Below are 18,668 nucleotides of genomic sequence, written 5' to 3'. Positions count from 1 at the left end.
AGTTGTAATATTTTATATATATATATATATATATATATATATATATATAGATATATATACACACACACCTAAATTGTAAACATGTAGACACAGCACTGCTCCTCTTCTCAGTATCGTATAAGCTACTGAGAAGTAACCTCTACATTGCACATAATGCTTCAAGAGATCCTATTCTGTTAGACACTGTTATACATTCACAAGTCACATGCTTTCATAAGCACCAGCTCTAGGAACTCAAGAGTCTTTTGCAAATTAAATAGATCTTGCTGGAGGGATAGGTATGTAGCACAGAGAGAATGCTACTACTATGGAACTGTCTTTCACTTCACATAAACCAAAGTACTTCTGTTAACTGTTGAAACATAATTCAAATATATGGAAGGGTAACCAGGAATTTTAACCTCTGGTTTAGCACCCTTGCCCCCAACATATCTTTGTTTGGCCCGTGTCTCGATTATTCATATGCATAATGTAAGGCTAGAGGTCTTAAGATCCTCCCATATCAAGAGCCTGGTAAGTATTTGAGTGCACACACGGAGTGGGAAATACTTCTGAGGTACTGTAGCGTCATGCTTGTATTCCTACTCTTGTTTTTGCTATTCTAAAGCTTTAGAGTCCTGTAAATTTCACAAGGTGTTCAGACAGGATCTTTGCTTTAAATGTATGTATATGCTTCCTTAGTCCTCAGTATCAAGAGTTATGCTTCAGGTAAGTTTTTTTTTTATTTTGTATGAAACAAATTACTTTCCAACATCAACAAATTTAGTCAGTGTAAGAGTAAATCATAAAATCGACAACAAAATTAAAGTGAAGGAAAACAAGATGGTGCAAGTATTCAGAATCAGTAGTAATACTGCGAGAAGATGTGGTTTAAGGGCTCTTACTGTAAACAGAGATATGGGCTGTTTGACTTTTTAGTAATGAGCCATCAGAACACTATAGTTTCTCTGAGAACTGTGGTACTAAATGTGTTTCAGTCTCTTGGTCCCTCAGGCATTAGTTTGTAAGAGATACGTGGCAACTCAGATCGGTGAAAGCAGTCCACAGATTCACTGGACATGTTCCTGTTTGTTAATACGTGAAGAAATCCTTACATCTGTTGGATTTTAGGAATGTGATTGTTGAAATTAGACTGGTTTCCCAAGTCAATATTTATGTAACAATTCACTTTCAGTTATGCTTTGGAAGCCTACTTCACTATCATGTTAGTGCATAACAGCTCTTTACAAGTGGAGAGAAAAAAATAAATGCGAAGCTGGCACTTTCCAGGATCTGACAGTTTCAGGATAGCTTTTTTTTTTTTTTGTGTACAAGGACACCTTCAGGTCAAGGCAGGCAGTACTTTAAGAATGTGGTGTATAAAGAAAGTTACCAGATCTTTTCAATTGTGCAGAGACCTCTTTTGTGGAAGAATACCTTGCATTTCAGTTTGCTTCTTTACTTATGTCTCATTCCATTCAACAGATTCCTTATGCATACAGGAAAATAATTTTTCTTACTAATGGAATCCGTATTAACATATTTAAGACCTTTTGTAGATGCGGGGTCATCCAGAAGCTTGCCCGTTTACTGTACGTCAGAACAATTTGATGTCCTATTCTGTGTTGCAGTATTTTTAGTGTGGGATTCTCTGCCTCAGGTGACCTGACATAGACTCCAATGCAAAAGCTTAAGCCTGGTTGCCATAGGCGCATTGGATGTCACACGTAGGGCCATAAACCAGGTACCTTAAATGTGACGTCTGCACGTACACACCTCGGAACTTTTCAGCTGCAGTCGACAGTCACATCTATCTCATTCCTCTTCTACTTTGAAAACGCCTAAAGCCAAGTACCCCTTTGGGATTTTCTTTTATTTAATTCCTTGAGCTTGGCTTGCCCCCCCCCCCCCCCCACCCTGTTTGCTGATGTCTGACCCAGCAGTGATTGCGGTATCCCCTGACAAGCAGTCAAGACTGATTCCTCCTACTATTTTGCCTACTGACGGACAGTAAAACCATGGACAGGATAGGCAAGAAGGTTTATACCTCCTCCACTCTAGCCTTTAGAGCTATCAACTAACAAACCCATATGATAAAATATGCTTTGGACCTTGTTATCCCAAGCTTCTACCCTACTGTCATCCATGTCTGACTGCCCTAGCAAAACAGAGGTAGCATCAAAACTGTCCCTGTGTTCTCAAGTGGCCAGACATTCTATTAGATGCAGTTATGATGCAGCGGAGGCCTCTGCAAGGTCCACTGCTTCTGTACCAGCACTATGCGATACTCATGGCTATGACTTCAACACCTGCCCGAGGACTTCAGATCTAAAATTCTTGATGCCTCTCTAGACCACAACCTCCTGTTTGGTAAACAGTTTGCAGACCTGTTTAAAAACCTTCTGGAGAAAGCTAAGGAGCTTCAGGACATCAAGCAACTGTTGGCGTCTCCCATTCCTAAATATTATAAAAATTACCCTGCTAAGACTACCTCTGTCAGGAGGACGCCTTCTCTGCTACTCCATCCTCTTCCAGGCATAGAAACGCAACCAGGAGGCAGACCATTTCCAGACCAGGCACCTCACAGCCTTTTTAAAGACAGCCCTTTCATGACAGAAATTGCTTCAACAATAAGTGACTGCCTTGCCTACTTCCCCTTGTCAGTCTGCCTTTCCCACTGCCTACCCCTTTGTAGATCCATCGCCTCAAACTTCTGGGTGCTGGTAATAGTACAAGAGGTTTATTTCCTTTCTTGGAAAGAAAAGTGCCTTACAAGCCCCCCCCCCCCCGTAAAAAAAAAATCAACTACACCTTATTCCTCAGATTCTACAGGATCTTCTGAACTATAGAACTTTTCCCTCCAGGACAGGAGGGAAAAGGTTTTTACTCTAGATTTATTTTTTGTCCCCAAAAAAGATGGCCCTTGGTGGCCAATTCTGGAGATGTCCTTTCTAAACCTCTTCCTAAAAGTTTCATAATTCAGAATGTTATCCCTACAAACCCTTCTTCCACTATTGCCAGCCCAGGCCTTTATGACCACACACTATTTAAGAGAGGCCTACCTTCATATACCCATAAAACTCTTCCACAGAAAATACTTGCTTTTCACTTGACCCTGTTTTAACTTTCAATTTACAGCCTTGCTGTTAGGTTTATCTACTGCACCCAAGGTATTTACAAAATGCCTGACCCCAGCTGTAGCCTTTTGCAGAACCAATGGTGTTCAAATTTACTCCTACCTAGACAACATTATTCTGGCAGAAAGAGGACACCCTACAAAACCATCTGCAGTTAACCATTTCCTTGCTACAAGGACTGGGGTTCATCCTCAACATCCCAGTCATCCCTAACTCCTCAGCAGGACCAAATCTTTCTGGGCTGCAAGATCAGAACATGCTTGATGTGGGCATTCCTCCCTCAGGACAACATTTTCTCCCATTCTACCCACTTCCAGGCCCTTATGCAGATTCAGCAGATATCTGCAAGATAATTCTTATGGTTCCTGGGGCTAATGGCAGCCACCATTCATATGCTGCCTTTGGCCAGAATGTACAAGCGAAAACTGCATTGGTACTTTAATAATGTATGATCTCAGCACCAACACCCTCTAGAGTTTCAGATTCCACTCTTGCCCTGCCTCAAAGCAGGTGGTGGAGTCAACAAATCCTAATGTACCCAGGCCTTCCACTTCAACCTCCCACCCCAACCCAGCACATGCATACAGATGCATAAGACGTAAGGTAGGGGGCTACCATGAAGGGCTTCATGTTACAGGAGACCTGGCATCCTGCCCTCCAAAAGAAACCTGCCAGTGTAAGGGAAATGACTGCAGTTCTTCTGGCCCTGAAAGCCTTTCTCCCAATCCTGCAATCAAGACCTCTTCAAATTTTCACAGACATGTGGTACCTCAACAAACAAGGCGGGAGCAAGTCCTACCTCTTTTGCCAGATAACAATCCAAATTTGGGACCTTGCCTCTAGAAACAACGTATTCTTGCAGGCAACATACATTCCTTCTCAAGACAACCAACAAACATATTTTCTCAGCCGAACATCCTGTCTACCGCATGAGTGGATGCTGAATAGGGACATTTTTCTAGACATTGTCTACCGGTGGGACACACCTCAGGTAGATGTATTTGCCTCCACCCAGAACAGACAATAGAAGAAATTCTGCACCAAGGATCACTCTCCATTTACTTGGAGGGTAGATGTCTTCAGCATTCCATGGAGGGGATGGTTTCTTTATGCATTCCCACCCTTTCCTCTCATTCAAAAAGTCCTCTTGAAGATCAGAAAGGACAAACCCAAAATCTTGCTGGTGACACCCTATTGGCCAAGGCAGCACTGGTTTTCACCTACTACTCCCACTAGCCAAGGCAGTCACCACAAGTTAACTCACAAAGTGGACCTACTCGCACAACAAAAGGGATCTCATTCACTTTCATATGTTAGGTCCATCACCCTGGATGATCAACTTTTAATTTTTTTTCAGACACCACTACTCTGAGGACATACTTTTAGTCCTGAGGGAGGCCAGGAAACCTACTACAATAAGATCCTACATGTCAAAATTGGAAAGATTCTTCAAGTGGTGTCTCCATAGGCACAGGGATCCCTTTTAAGCGGATATCCCTGTAGTCCTTACTTGCTTGTGTGAACTTATCAAGGCTGGCCTTTCATACTCCTCAGTTAACGTCCATCTATCTGCAATTTCTGCCTGCTTATCTCTAGAGCCCGCTCTCCTAGCCAGGCTAGGTAAATTATTCGTTAAAGGTGTTTTGCACATCAGACCACCAAGCAAAACCTATCCCACCTCCTTGGGACCTAAACTTAATCCTGGAAAAATTCACTCTGCCTCCGTTTGAGCCAGCCAGTGTCGCAATACTCCAGATGTGCACATGGAAGTCTGTACTGCTGGTGGCCCTTACCTCTGCTAGAAGTGTGTCAGTTAAAATCTCTCATGGCATGCTGTCATCCTACACTACTTTCTACAAGGATAGTGACCATGCGCACTAACCTTTCTTTCATGCCAAAGGTGGTCAATGAACTGTCCTTAAACCAATCCATTCACCTGCCCACCTTCTTCCCCTGTCCCACTAATGTCAGTGAGAGGATACTCCATTCCCTGGATGTGCAAGAACAACTAAGGTTTTATTTAGGCAAAGCTAAGTCCATCAGAAAATCCAACCAATTCTTTGTATCCTTCCACCCTAGAGCCCTGAGCAAGGCAGTCTCCAAGCAAATCATTTCCTGTTGGGTCAGAAAAACTATCTGCATCTGCTGCTCCCACCATGGCAAGGATCTCCTCCAGGGAGTAAGAGCTCATTCTGCCAGGGCTGTGGCGTCCTCCAAAGCCTTCCTCAAAGGCCTGGACACTGCTTCCATTCTGGAAGCAGCCACCTGGTCCACCATAAACACTTTCACCAGACACTACTAATTGGACCACATCTCCAGAGCCAGGGCAGGGTTTGCTAGGGCACTCCTACAAGGCTTTCTGGAATCAGCTACCTCTACCTTCACCCTTCCTTCTAACTAAGCTGTGGCACTTTCCCATGCTAAGAATACTGCAACCTAGGAATAGAAGGACATAGAATAGTTTTGTAAAATCTTACCATAACCATAGATGTCCATCTCTTCCATGTTGCAGTATTCCTTTCCCCGTCAAGTATCCCCCTTTTTTTACACCTGTTTAAAGGGCACCCTAGGGCAACCCCTAGACCACTGTCAGACTAGCCAGCAAATGGCACTTAGCGGCTCTTGTTGACATCACTTGGCTGTCTCTACTGGACTGTCTGACTGGGCATTTAAGTTCTGAGGTGTGTGCATTCAGACTTCACACTTAAGGGCCCTGTTTTGGCCCTGTGTGTGAAGTCTCACACACCTACAGCAGCCAGGCTTAAGCTTTTGTATAGGAGCTGACATTCGGGTCACCTGAGGCGGAGAATCCCACACTAATAATAATGCAGCATGGATGAGAAGGACATCTATGGTTTTGGTGAGATTTTACACGACTATTCTTTACCTGCTGTAGACGGAAATAAAATATCAGTGCAGCTATATTTGCCATTGTGTAAGCTTTAATATGGAATATTTTATTACTTTGTGTAGCTTCATTTTGGAACTAGAGAAGTGTTACCTCTTTGGATAAGCCCTTGCTTAAGCACTTATTTCTGTTGATTTTTACATGTTGCAACCAGTGCAGATGCCATCAGTGAGTTATTGCTGTCTGTAGTGTATCATACCTCCCTAAAAAAAAAATTTGTTGCTGTGCCACAGCCTGATGTAGTTTCTTAGTTTTCTACTTTAGACTTGCATGAGGATCAAGCACCAGGGGGAATAGGTCTTCCCTGGAAGACTCTCTCTGTGATGAGCATAGTTGCAGAAATGTGCTTCATTTGTGCTGAACTCCTCTGCAGTACCAGTGGCCCTGCATCACTCTGGTTCTTGGTGAATGAGCAGTTTCTGAAGTGAGGTACATTTTGAAGCTGATGGCTCTATATTCTGTAATACTTAGGAATGTGCGTTTGCCTGAGATGTCTGGATGTGTCCCCCAGGTGACCTACCTTAGCCTACTTTTATTACAAAAGTTTCTCAGAGCAGTACTTTGTGGCCGTGAAAATGATTGGTACTCTGGCTTTCCCTGCTGCAGAGCCTAGCACTTGCAAGTACCTTGTTTTTAAGAGGAAATTAGTTACTTCACTGAACTCTTAATCTCACTCTGACGTTGGGGAAGAGGAGGAAAAGGACTTGCTCTCTTGTATGCTGATGTATTCCTTCTTGGGGAGCAACATGTATGAGAGAAGGGTGCACCTGTTCAGGTGCTTTCCCTGTCTGCATTTCCTTTGGTGAAAAACTCAGTCTTACTAGAGCATTTTAAGTGGAGATTAAGATATAAACAGTTTCCTCCAACGGTATCAGGAATTGCTAGGTATAGATGAGCCAGTGCTGAAGCCATTTTGGGTTGTATTTTACACATTTTAAGGATGGTGTTAAAAAGCAGCTTTTTACAATTGTTTCCCCACTTCTCACTCCCCAAAAGCTTTAGGTTTTATCAGGTTGAGAAAGGGGTAAGTATCTTTACAAAAATAATAAAACTTATCCTGCTGTAGTATTGTTGGTTGAGATTAAGGCATCCAGTTTAGTCCTTGTGAGAGTAATACCATTCCTAACAATAAAGATTGATAGGTTTGGGAAGAAGCCTTGCGCATCAAGGACCATCATTTGTCAGACTTGTATTTTATCGTACCATTGTAGCATTTTAAAATTAGTGGAGAAAATGGTAGAAAATATGAGGCATCTTTAAGGCTTAACATGACTAAAGTGACAATATAAAGTAGGAAAAAGTACTGTTAAGTTTGGCTACATTGCTACAGCTTACTTTTGCCAGGGTTGCTGCCTTTAACAAGATAATTAGGTAGTACGGTTAGCTGTGGATTCAGCCTTTGCTGATTATTTCACCAGAATTATCCTGCATGTCCCTCTGGACAAATGCCAGTTAGTCACCCATCACAAGATGTGTTCAAATGTGAAGAAAATGATGCAACCATGCAAATCATAAAGCAGCTATTTAACTGCATTCAGCAGCCCTAATGTATAACGAATGTTTTCCCATCAGCCATTCAGTGGCATTTTACAGAAAACGGGCATTCCAGTCTGTGGATAGAGGTGAGATACTCTTGGAGAGAAGATGAGACTGCAGTAGGCAGAAGGACAGAGGTAAGACTCATTGAGCCTCCACCTTCCTTGAACAGTTTTTCTCCAATACTAATTGCTTAATACCTCATCCATCTACTAGGAAGAAGCGTTTTGCAGTGACTGCAGACTGGGTGTAGGAGCAGATGTTAGTGGATACAAAGAAGCTTCCCTGCTTTCACATAGATGCTCCACATTTAGCTACAATGGTGCAAGTAGTTAGTGCTACATCTGTGAGAGTTCCAGTGCATGAGGAATGAGAAAAATTTTAATTCATGTTAATGGTTTCAGGAAAAGGTGATATTTGAAGGTCCACTTGGATCTTTCAAACTAAACTTTTGAATAGTTAAAAAGTTCAGAATCCATGCTGCTGCTTTTGTTACCAGAAGCACTGGAGATTGCACTGGCCTTGTATGCCTGTGCTGCAGAAAATATAGAAGGTTCTCAGCTGGATCCCAGCACTTTAACTTCACTTCCTGGCCCTTGGGTCTTTACCGTGCTTGCAGGCAATTCACACATTTAGCTTCACTTACTTGCTCTCTTAAGGCTGTAGGTAGTATACATCTACCCTTATGTAGATGTTTGCTTGTTTTTAGGCCCTTTGCAAAGGGGGGGGGGGGGAGTAAAGCATTAAACCAAACTTCATAGGACGGTACTAGGATATTGGCCCTAGGGCCTATATAAGCCAAGCTAAAAAGGTACTCTGGCTTTCGTCACCCAAGAAAATTATTTTCCTATGCCCCTGTCAAGCAGAGTGTCAGAAGTGATCCCTGGGGTAAATTTCCTATCTCCCATCTAGTCAAGATTTTTCTTGAAGAGTGCTAATGAGCTTTGTTTGATATAGATAGGTAGTTTGTTCCAGAGTATGGGAAGTCTCTGGGGACAGGAATCTATCCCTCCAGCATGTTCTGTTTATTGTGGTGACTAGGTTTGGCTCCCTACAGCGTGTAGCTTGGAGGGATTGGGATTTTAAGTGGAGCATGTCCAACATCTCTATATTTGACATAGCTTTGTATGTTGGACAGAGATTGCCTCTGAGTAGGTGATATGCTGGAGTTTTTTGAGACTATCTACATAGGGCATCTGTTTGAGGGCGGTAATCTTCTTTGTGAGGTATTTCTGCGGCCTTTCTAGTTGTTGTAGATGTGTTGTGAGGTACATACCAAAAGGGGTGTTGTACTCTATAATAGGTCTAATGCGGTGACAAGTAGAGTGGAACAATGACCTCTTTTTTGGATTAGAGACCTTTTGTGATGGTGTGCCACATAGAAGGATTTTTTGAGTACTGTGGCGATGTGATCAAAGGAGAGACTACTGTCCACCTGTCCCAAGGTCTCATCACGCTTACGGTGTTAAGTAGACTACCGCCTATGTGGTAGTTCATGGGTACAGAGTTTTTACCTAAAGGGATGACCGTGCACATTTTGGCATTGAGCTGGCTTTGACACCAGGCATCTGTCTGTGAGGCCCTTTTGTAGGATATCCGCATTGTTAGGAATTTCGATTATGGCTCCTAGTTTGCAGTCATCTGCAAACTTAGTTAGCCAAAGACCTTCTGTGTTAGCCTGTACTTCTGAGAACTCGATGCCAAATAGGAGAGGACCCATGACTGAACCCTGTAGTACTCCACTTGTCACTGGTCTGAAGTTGGATTTGGAGTCTGCTACTCTCACAGTGTGGGTTCTGTTAATGAGCCAGTTGGCAACCCATCTTGTGACATAGGGGTTTATAACTAGTTTTAGTAAGTTTATTTATAATTCAAGAGTGGGGGATGGTGTTGAAAACCTTCACGCGATCTAGATAGGCTGTGTGAACCAGCTTGTCCTCCTGCACAGCTTTGGTGGCCGCTTCAAAGAAGTCTCTCAGGTTTAGGAGACATGATCTGCCTTTTACAAACCCGAACTGGATGGGGTCGAGAGTTTGGACATTACCATTGTCATTGTTTATAAGTTCCATGATGATATGTTCCCTAGCCTTGCGGACCAGGCTCGTCAGGCTAATGGGGCGTTAGTTCCCGGGGTCCGTGATGGCTCCCTCTTTGTGGAGAGGGATGACTGTCGTGCGCTGTTCAATGGGCACAAAGCCTGAGGTTAGGCTGTGATTGAACATTGTACTTTGGGGTGCCAATTCATTTTGTAATTAGTGTAGAAAGCAGCTTGGGATGCTGTCAGGTCCCATGGATGCTGTGTTCTTGGCTTTGGAGAGTGTGGTTTTTATCTGTGCAGCCATGATTACAGGAGCTTTGCATTCTTCCAGTATAGAGATGGGCCCTTTAGGGGGTGAGAGGGGGTAAAGTTAGCACTGAACCTGTCTGCCAGGATGTTGGCAATATCAGTTGTTTCTGTATGTATGTAGGATGTTGGCAATATTAGTTGTTTCTGTTTGTTTAGTGCTATTGTGCTGTAACTCAGAGCAGATCTGAGTGTTGCCTTTGAGATTCTTGACATAGCTATGGAATGCTTTGTTTGTCTTTAGAATCAGTAGTGATTTTGTTTTCGTAACTAGCTTTGGAGGATTTTGAGAGATCTCAGCTTTTTACTGAGGCTGACTAGGGGGTTCCTTCATTCATGTGATTTTACTCTCTCTTTTTTTTTTTTTTGAAACAGTTTCTTTCTTCTGTTGTAGAGTTTGTTTATGGCAGGGGACCACCAAGATTGGCTTTCTTTTTTTGGAGGATAGCACCTTGGTTCTGTGAGGGATTTCATGATCCATGCACTTGTTTAAGTGTTTATAAAGTGGATTTGTGTAGGATTCAGCAGTCGTACCTCTGTTGTCTGTTTGCATGGGTGTCGTGAAGTTTGCCACTTCTGTCTTAAGCGTGAAGTTGGCTTTGGAGAAATTTTTTACGGTGGTTTCCCTAATGAGGGGGTGGGGGCGGAATGTGGATGTCTAGGATGATTAACTTGTGGTCGGATCTGACCAACAGTAATTGACATCTGGTGTGGAAAAGTCGTTGCCCATGTTGCTAATGACCAGGTGTAGGATATTGCTGCCCCTGGTGAGGGTGTGGATAAGTTGATCCAAGGCTTTGGAATTTATGAATTCCAGAAGACGTTGAACAAAAGTTGGTACATGAGTAGTTTTCCCACTTAATGGTGGGGTAGTTGAAATCGCCCATTATTAGGGTGTTAGGTTGTACCCTAATATTTTCCATTGTATCAAGAAATGAGGAGTGGGAGTCCTGGTGCATGGTGGGGGATCTGTAGCAAGCTACAATTTTTCATTGCGGTCTTGCCCTGAGTTAGTTGCACTTGGATAGTCTCTGCTGCATTATGCTGAGCAACTGGCATGGAGATGTGGATATCCTTAATGAATATGGGCACGCCTCCTCCTTTAGTGTTTCGGTCCAGGTTAGGTGGCCAAAATGTGTGGTATGAATTATAGCCTGGTAATGCAGGGGTGCTCTCTGGAGCCTTGAACCAGGTCTCTGTCACTGCACAGATGTCTGTTTTCCCTTTTAAGGAGTGCCTCATGTGAGTGCATTTTGATGTTTAGACTTCTAGCATTGAGTAGCATTACCCTCGGATTATGCATGCATGTACTTGTTACAGTGGTGAGTTTGTCATTTGAACCTTGCCTAAACAACACACACTAGTGATGGCAAGAGCCTTAGCCAGTATCCGGGATCCCAAGGGCAACAGGTGCAGGCTATCTTTGGCAAATTATCGTGGTCTGTCGATCATGTCACCCCAGCAGACAGATACTGGATCCCCTTAGAATGACACCAGTAACTCAGCCAGTTGTTGAAGTCCGTTATTTTGTCCTTGTACTGTGGTATCATTCTGGGTGATGGCAGGATGCTTCTCAGGGCTAGGGTCATACCTGACTGGGCTATAAGATCAGACCGTTTCTTTGCGTTTCTTTTCATGTAGTCCAGGGAGGTACGTCTCGGGTCATTCACACCAACATGGGCAATGACAGAGCCATATTTTTACTTGTGGTGTGACCTGAGTGCGTGCGTTGTGGCAGATCCTGGCACCCGACAGGCAGCTGACAGTAACTTTCTCCTTGTTTAGCCTCGTGAGTGGAACATCAGTGTGCTTGACTATAGTCACCTATGACTAGAGTGTTGGGTGCGTTGTTATGCCTTGTGGGCTGTGGTTGAGTGGCACACTGAGTTTGTGGGCTGTGTCATTTGGGTTGTGTTGGGGGTTGGAGGTTGCTTGCATTTCTACTTTGGAGGTCCCTTTTGCTTGGGCAGATTTTTATTGAGAGCCTCCATGAATGTAGGTGTGTGTTTTGTTTCTATGCATGTGTTTTGATGGTGTATGTTTTGAGGGAGTATGTGATGATTGCAGTGTGGTGCACGTGTTTACCCTCTCCTCTTGACTGTCTAGTCCAATCTTGGGTGAAGAGAGCTTTGCTTCCAGTTTGGTTATATATGTGCATCTCTCAGGTTGTAGTGTTGGGTGGTGGTAGGAGGGGTTGTCTGTGTACATGAGGCAGTTGCTGCATTGCCCCAAGATGCCCAGATTTATCAGGTAGACAGGAGAAAACACCGGGCGCTGACTTAAACATGCCTGGATAGCTGCTTATTTATTAAGTACTAAAACCTGTTTTCCTCTAGACAAGTGAGGAAAGTAGAGTTCAGTTTAACCAATGTGTTTTTTCTGCCAGTTACCAGAACTTGAAGCCTTTCTCATGGGTGTGTGTGGAGAGGAAGGGGGGGGGGGCATCAGTAACTTTCTTCCTGGTCATTGTTGCAGAAGCTACCATGACTGCCTGCATTGTACTCTGCTGTAGTGCCTTTTAGTCAATGCCAAACTGAAAGTACGTCTGACGTAAATCAAAAAAACGTAAAATCTAAAGATGTTGCTGCTTAATGTTGGGAGTCTAAACAAACTCCATCCCCTCCAAGCTTCCCAAACTCTAGAGAAAACTGACATCTGTGCAGTCAGTGAGACATGGTTTAAAGCTGTGGAGAGCACACCAGCAATGCAAACCTATAATGCCTTCCACACATTTAAACCAGCTACTATACAGACAGGAAACAAACTGCTTCAGAAAGCAACCAGTAGTTTTAAAGTGCATAAAGCACTTTTTGTTTAGTAAAATCAAGCTTCTTCAGATGCAAATATTCAAGGTACAAGTTTCAGTTAAATAAAATTCCAGGAAGTGCTTGAGCTTGTCAGCTCACATGCTTTGATGACATCAACAACAATAGTTAACCCGTCCGGTTCTACACACTATGAAAAAATACCGTTTAAAACTAAAACAGTGCTGGCAACCGTGAACAAGGAAGATTGGAGCTATGGTTTAAAAGTAAAGTGTGCTGACATGTATACTTTAAACAACAAGAACAAATAAACATGAAATAAACAGTTAAGTAAAGCGTTCCCAACGGCGTAAATGCCCCTCTGCTCACAGTTAGTAAAATAGCAATAATTCCAAGTAAAATGGTTAAGAGGTAACCAAAACGTAGCAGTAACTCCAGCATAAACTGTCCACTGAACAAACGAAACGTTCTTTTATAAAATAAAATCAGATTTTTATTTTGTATACAAAGAGGTAAGCGCCTTCACATAAGCTTCATCAGACCGTTAAGATTTGAAATTCATCATTCGACCCTTATATGTACATCACGTCAAATCTTATTAATCAATTCAACTTTTAAAGTGACATTCAACTCACAGAACATAAAGATGTATGTAGTTAAAAATAAAAATGAAGATAAAATATTACTATACTTGCATCATTTTTATATAATGTTCAAAGCAGTTTGTGCAAACGGCTCTTAATTACTAACGAACTACTATTGTTTCGGCTTGCTTATAATATTTAAAATACATATATATACACGCAGACACAATCAACCATGCATGAATATAACATTTTGATTATATATTATATTAATAACCTTTCCTCTAACTCTAAGCGTAGCTGACTAAAATCCATATTTTATTTCATCAATAATATGAGGCTGGATAATATACCCTGCCTCTAAACTATTGCCAAACAATTCCAAACATGTAAAAAATACAAGCATCACATTTGTCCAAGACACTCCAACTATTCTAAAAAGACTGATGATTCCGTGCAATCAACCAGTGTGTCTGATGTAAACTAAACTAAAATGCACTTTAATCCTACATTTATCGTAAGTGCCTCTCATGGCAAAAGTCCGCTACCAGAATTTGCAATATTCATTTCTATCAATCTATGTGCGATAGGCTTGAACCATATGTGCCATTAACTATTAGGTTGCTATAAATACTATAGATGTAAGCATTACACCCGTGTTACTGGTTGCAGGTAATCTGCCAGTATATACCCACTGAAGTTTATACGATTTTGATGCACAAATGATCTCAATAAAGCACTAGCAAGATGCATGCTTTTGAATAAAGCCATACTTCTCTCGCTGATTTTAATAGTGCATCTGCTTCAGAATCTAATATCACTATACTTGTGTCATATTTTAAACTACTGAAACAATATCTATGATTATTAGATGCCACATACAAACTAACAATACTTGGCTCCAAAACTGAAAGACCATCAGATCATAAAATATAAACAACTAAATATATTTTATGCGTAACTTTGAATACTTATATTTACATTATAGTCTGCTACGTTGATCCATTACGTCGCTGTAGAAGTTGTGCTATAATTCAAACAATGGTAATGATCTTGACTAGCTGACCTATATGTCTCCTATATATTGAATTACTATAATAGCAGATACAAAATATAGAATATAAGTGTTCTATAAATATTCTACAGATGTAGCTATTAACTACCATGTTTGTTCAGTGGACAGTTTATGCTGGAGTTATGCTACGCTTTGTTTACCTCTTAGCCATTTTACTTGGAATTATTGCTATTTTACTAACTGTGAGCTGAGAGGTATTTACTTCGTTGGGAACGCTTTTTTACTTTATCGTTTATACTTTGTTATACGTATCCAATGGAGACATGGCAGAGATGACTGAAAATATTGAATTGGATTATAGACCGGTCGGGTCTATGCGAGAAGATAACATCAATCCTGGTGTGGATGTTAATGCCCCTCAAGGACCCCATACTGGCATCAAGGCAAGTGAAAATAGACTTTACACAACTTTCAATGGAGGCGATTGCCTGAAAACTAAACTCTTAACTTGTGTAAGGAGCGATGTTAACTCTCTATTTTATGAAGCCGAAGGAAATGCAATTACGACTACAATTACATCGGAAATGGCAGAGCAAATGCAAACAGCAATGGAAAAATTGGAAACTGATCTTTTGAAGCTCAAACGCCTCTCCACCCAACGCCAACATTTTGAGGTTTGCCTCAAAAGAAGTATCATACCAAGAGGCTTACAGGTACTGAAAATGCCCACTTACGGGGATCAATACCCTGTATTACTCACCCAGTGGTAAAAATTAAATATAGAGGTGAGTAAGAATTATATTCAGCTTTTATTTGACTTTTTTAAACCTGTGGAAGAATTAATTGCTTCTATATTAAACCAACAACAGGAACTGTATATAAAGTATCCAGAAGCCTTAGTTAATGCACTTTCCAATGTATTGGACAGTGTCTTCATTTATGAAAGACTGCTTCTACAACAAAAAAGAAATAAAATTAATAGAGACACTCAAGACTTTCGAATAGCCCAAGTCTTTACTTGGCCTAAACCAGATTATACATCCAGGTGGATGCCAAGCATGAATGGGAATGTAATCAGTAGTGTATATCCTCACGTAAAGAAGAGACAATAATACAGAAGATAAAAGTAGCAGTGAACAGCATAACGTGCCTGCCAGTGAAGATACTAATTTGGCTAAGCAGTTGCACCCGACACATCAGTCGGAAACGACCTGGCCTTGGCCGATATTCAGAATGACATCCATGAAAGTGCCCCAAAACGATTAATATTGCCTCCATCAGTGCCACCTAAGAACAATCCAACTACAGGATTCACACAAAGAATAGGCAATGGGACAGAACTATTATATGTTTTTTCCACAGTTCCCCCTTCCCATAACTATGGAGAAGGGGGCCAGGAGGGACCGTTCAATGAGCCGAGGATGGCAGAAGCGGAAATTATTAGGGGAAAGAGGCCCCAGTCAAACCCTGAAAAAGATGTGGAATCAGACTAAAATAGTTTGATTTGGAACATTTCACACAAAGTATTGGACATTAATGAAATCAATGTATTGAATAAAGGCTTAACTTTTATTCCTACCACCTGTAGTCAACTCACAGAAGTGCTTACTGACATTAAGTTATTTACTAAAAATGTCATGTTAAAGTACCAATATGGCAATAATGGAAGTAACTATTCTCAAACATTTAAGAAATTAAGTGAATATACTCCACAAAATCATCCGTTGGTAGAAACCTTCTATAAAATAGTAGAAGATATATATGAGAAATTTAGTAGAAATAATTCCAATGATATTTCTTCTAAGAGAACCTTTAACAACTTGACATAATGAAAGGAAAGCTCTAGAGAGATTAAGACAAGATGATGCCATTGTGTTTAGACCAGCAGATAAAGGTGGGCCCCTAGTAGTTATGGATAAAACACACTACCATAACACTATGATAGATATGCTTGGTGACAATAAATATTATGGTATAATAACTAAACAAGATCTAGATAGAATCAAACTGAAAATACATCGTACGATATCTGAGTTAGTAGATAGTCTTATCATAGATGTGGATTTAGCTAAATTTTTACAAGTTGAATATCCAATGATACCAAGCATGCAAGGAATACCCAAAATACATAAACATAGCACAAATCCCCCGATGAGACCTATTGTCCTCTGGTGGTGGATGGAGTACCCGAGCCATTTTCATTGTACGTTGAGAAACATCTAAGACCTTTAATAGAGAAGAATGAATACATTCTTAAAGATACAAAGCAACTTTTGCTAGAATTGTGTCTGTTCTTTAATCAAACAATGAAATTTAACATGCTGTTCGTTACCTTAGACGTGCAGTCTCTCTTTACAATTATTCCTAATGCTTTAGGAGTCGTCACTATTAAGAAATATCTATCCAAGCATAGTCAATATACAGATCAAAAAATAGATCTTATTACTATGTTTCTGGAAGTCATATTGGAAAATGTCTTTGATGGCGTGGCTATGGGCATATCTTGGGCCAATAGCTATGCCAACATGTTTTTAGCAATGTGGGAAGAGAAGTACTTTTCCAAAACGAATACCATCGTAAACATATTAAATTTTATAGACTATTTGTTGTTGTCTTTTTATGTGGGAAGGGAGCCAAGAAGAATTAGAAAAATATATAGTCATAATGAACCATATGACTACATACTTAAGATTCACCTCAAAGTACTCTGATACTAGAATTGAATATTTAGATGTATTTATAGAGTGGGTAAGGGACAATTATGTCAGTACTGGAGTCCATAGAAAAACATGCTATAGAAACCTGCTTCTACATAGACGAAGCATGCATCCCTCATACATATTCAATAATATCATTAAAGGACAAAGTATGCGAATATCAAGATTGAATGCAACAGAGGAAGGATACCAAGAGGAAATAAGTTTAAGTATAGACTCCTTCAACGAGGATATAAAGAGACAGAAATTCGTATAGGATTACAGAACATTGATCAACTGGGGCAAAATGGAGCAACTCCATATTTTTCATATAAAGTACATCCCCTCAATCCAAAGGAAAACAGTACAATACAGTTAAAAATACCCATGTACTATACTTATGATCATAAAGAAATAATGGACATAATTAAAAGTCACTGGTGTATACTTAAGAGTAATGAGGAGTTAAGGCAAATAGTAGGTGAGAAGCCGATGTTTCAATATAAAAGTAAACCTAACCTCAAAAGGCTTTTATGCCATTCAGTAACTAATGCTAACAACCAAATTCACATTGGCACATATTGTTGTGGGAAATGCAGTTTTTGCATACATATTGAAACAGGAAATAGCTATATACATCCAAATACAAGACAATGTTATCAATTTCAAGTATCTGCCAGTTGTAGCACTGACCATGTAGTATATTTAGCCGTCTGTCAGAAATTTCAATAATTTTATATTGGTAAAACGGACAGGATGCTTCGGACTAAAATAAGAGAACACCTATATGCTATAAGGATAGGATATACCGTTAATGCCCTTGCTAAACATATGGCAGAAGGACCAGAACATATTTTTAAATTCATGGTCATAGATCATATAGTCCCCATAATAAGAGAGGGGAATATTCGTAACAACACTGAAAAAAAGGAAGTTAATTGGATTATAAGATTAAGGGTAGATAAGGGTAAGGGTCTAAATGAAAGAGCTTCTATTAAGCCTATACTTAGAGCTAGACACCTTACTATTAAGTAACTATATTGCGTTAAGTAATTAAATTATACCAAACATCTTATGAATTTTATTTATTTTTTAGACAAGATGATTATATAAAACATTATTGGAACCATTTGGGAATAATATTATATGAATAAACACCTACATTAATGAACTTAAATAATCTGTACCTTTATCTGCTTAATAATGCTCTGTAATGATTATATGGCTTTAATCGTAAAAGGTTTTCTGTAGAGCGAATGATCTAAAGGGTTGTCTAATTTGGTATATATGTACAGACTTCATACACATGATATAGGTACTCTTGCACTAATATTAGTTGATGTGACATAGTTTGATTATGTTTATATGGAATCAACTTTATTCTGCACAAAACCATAAGGGTCTGGCTGTTATGATATGACAAGATGCGATATTAAGTAACATATACAGGTAGTCTTTTATTAGCAATATTGCGAAAGACGCATATAGGTGGGGGCCGTGTTAGTCTGGTGCAGCGATATACACACCTCCAGCATTGTGATGTTTCTGCATCTATGATAAGTGCCTAATTTATACATGGTAGTTAACAGCTACATCTGTAGAATATTTATAGAACACTTATATTCTATATTTTGTATCTGTTATTATAGTAATTCAATATGTAGGAAACATATAGGTCAGCTAATCAAGATCATTGCCATTGGT

The 18,668-nt window shown here is 40.4% G+C and overlaps 1 protein-coding gene across 1 annotated transcript in view; it reads right to left on the bottom strand.

Moving 5' to 3' along the window:
- Positions 1 to 18,668, bottom strand: part of LARP4 (La ribonucleoprotein 4) — a gene marked incomplete in the record, with an annotated part of 1,458,174 nt that overhangs the window by 921,761 nt on the left and 517,745 nt on the right.

The sequence above is a fragment of the Protopterus annectens genome, chromosome 9.part0, assembly GCF_019279795.1.
Source record: "Protopterus annectens isolate FY-2018-M chromosome 9.part0, PAN1.0, whole genome shotgun sequence".
NCBI classification, from domain to species: domain Eukaryota; kingdom Metazoa; phylum Chordata; order Ceratodontiformes; family Protopteridae; genus Protopterus; species Protopterus annectens.
This window is presented reverse-complemented; position numbering and strand designations above follow the sequence as displayed.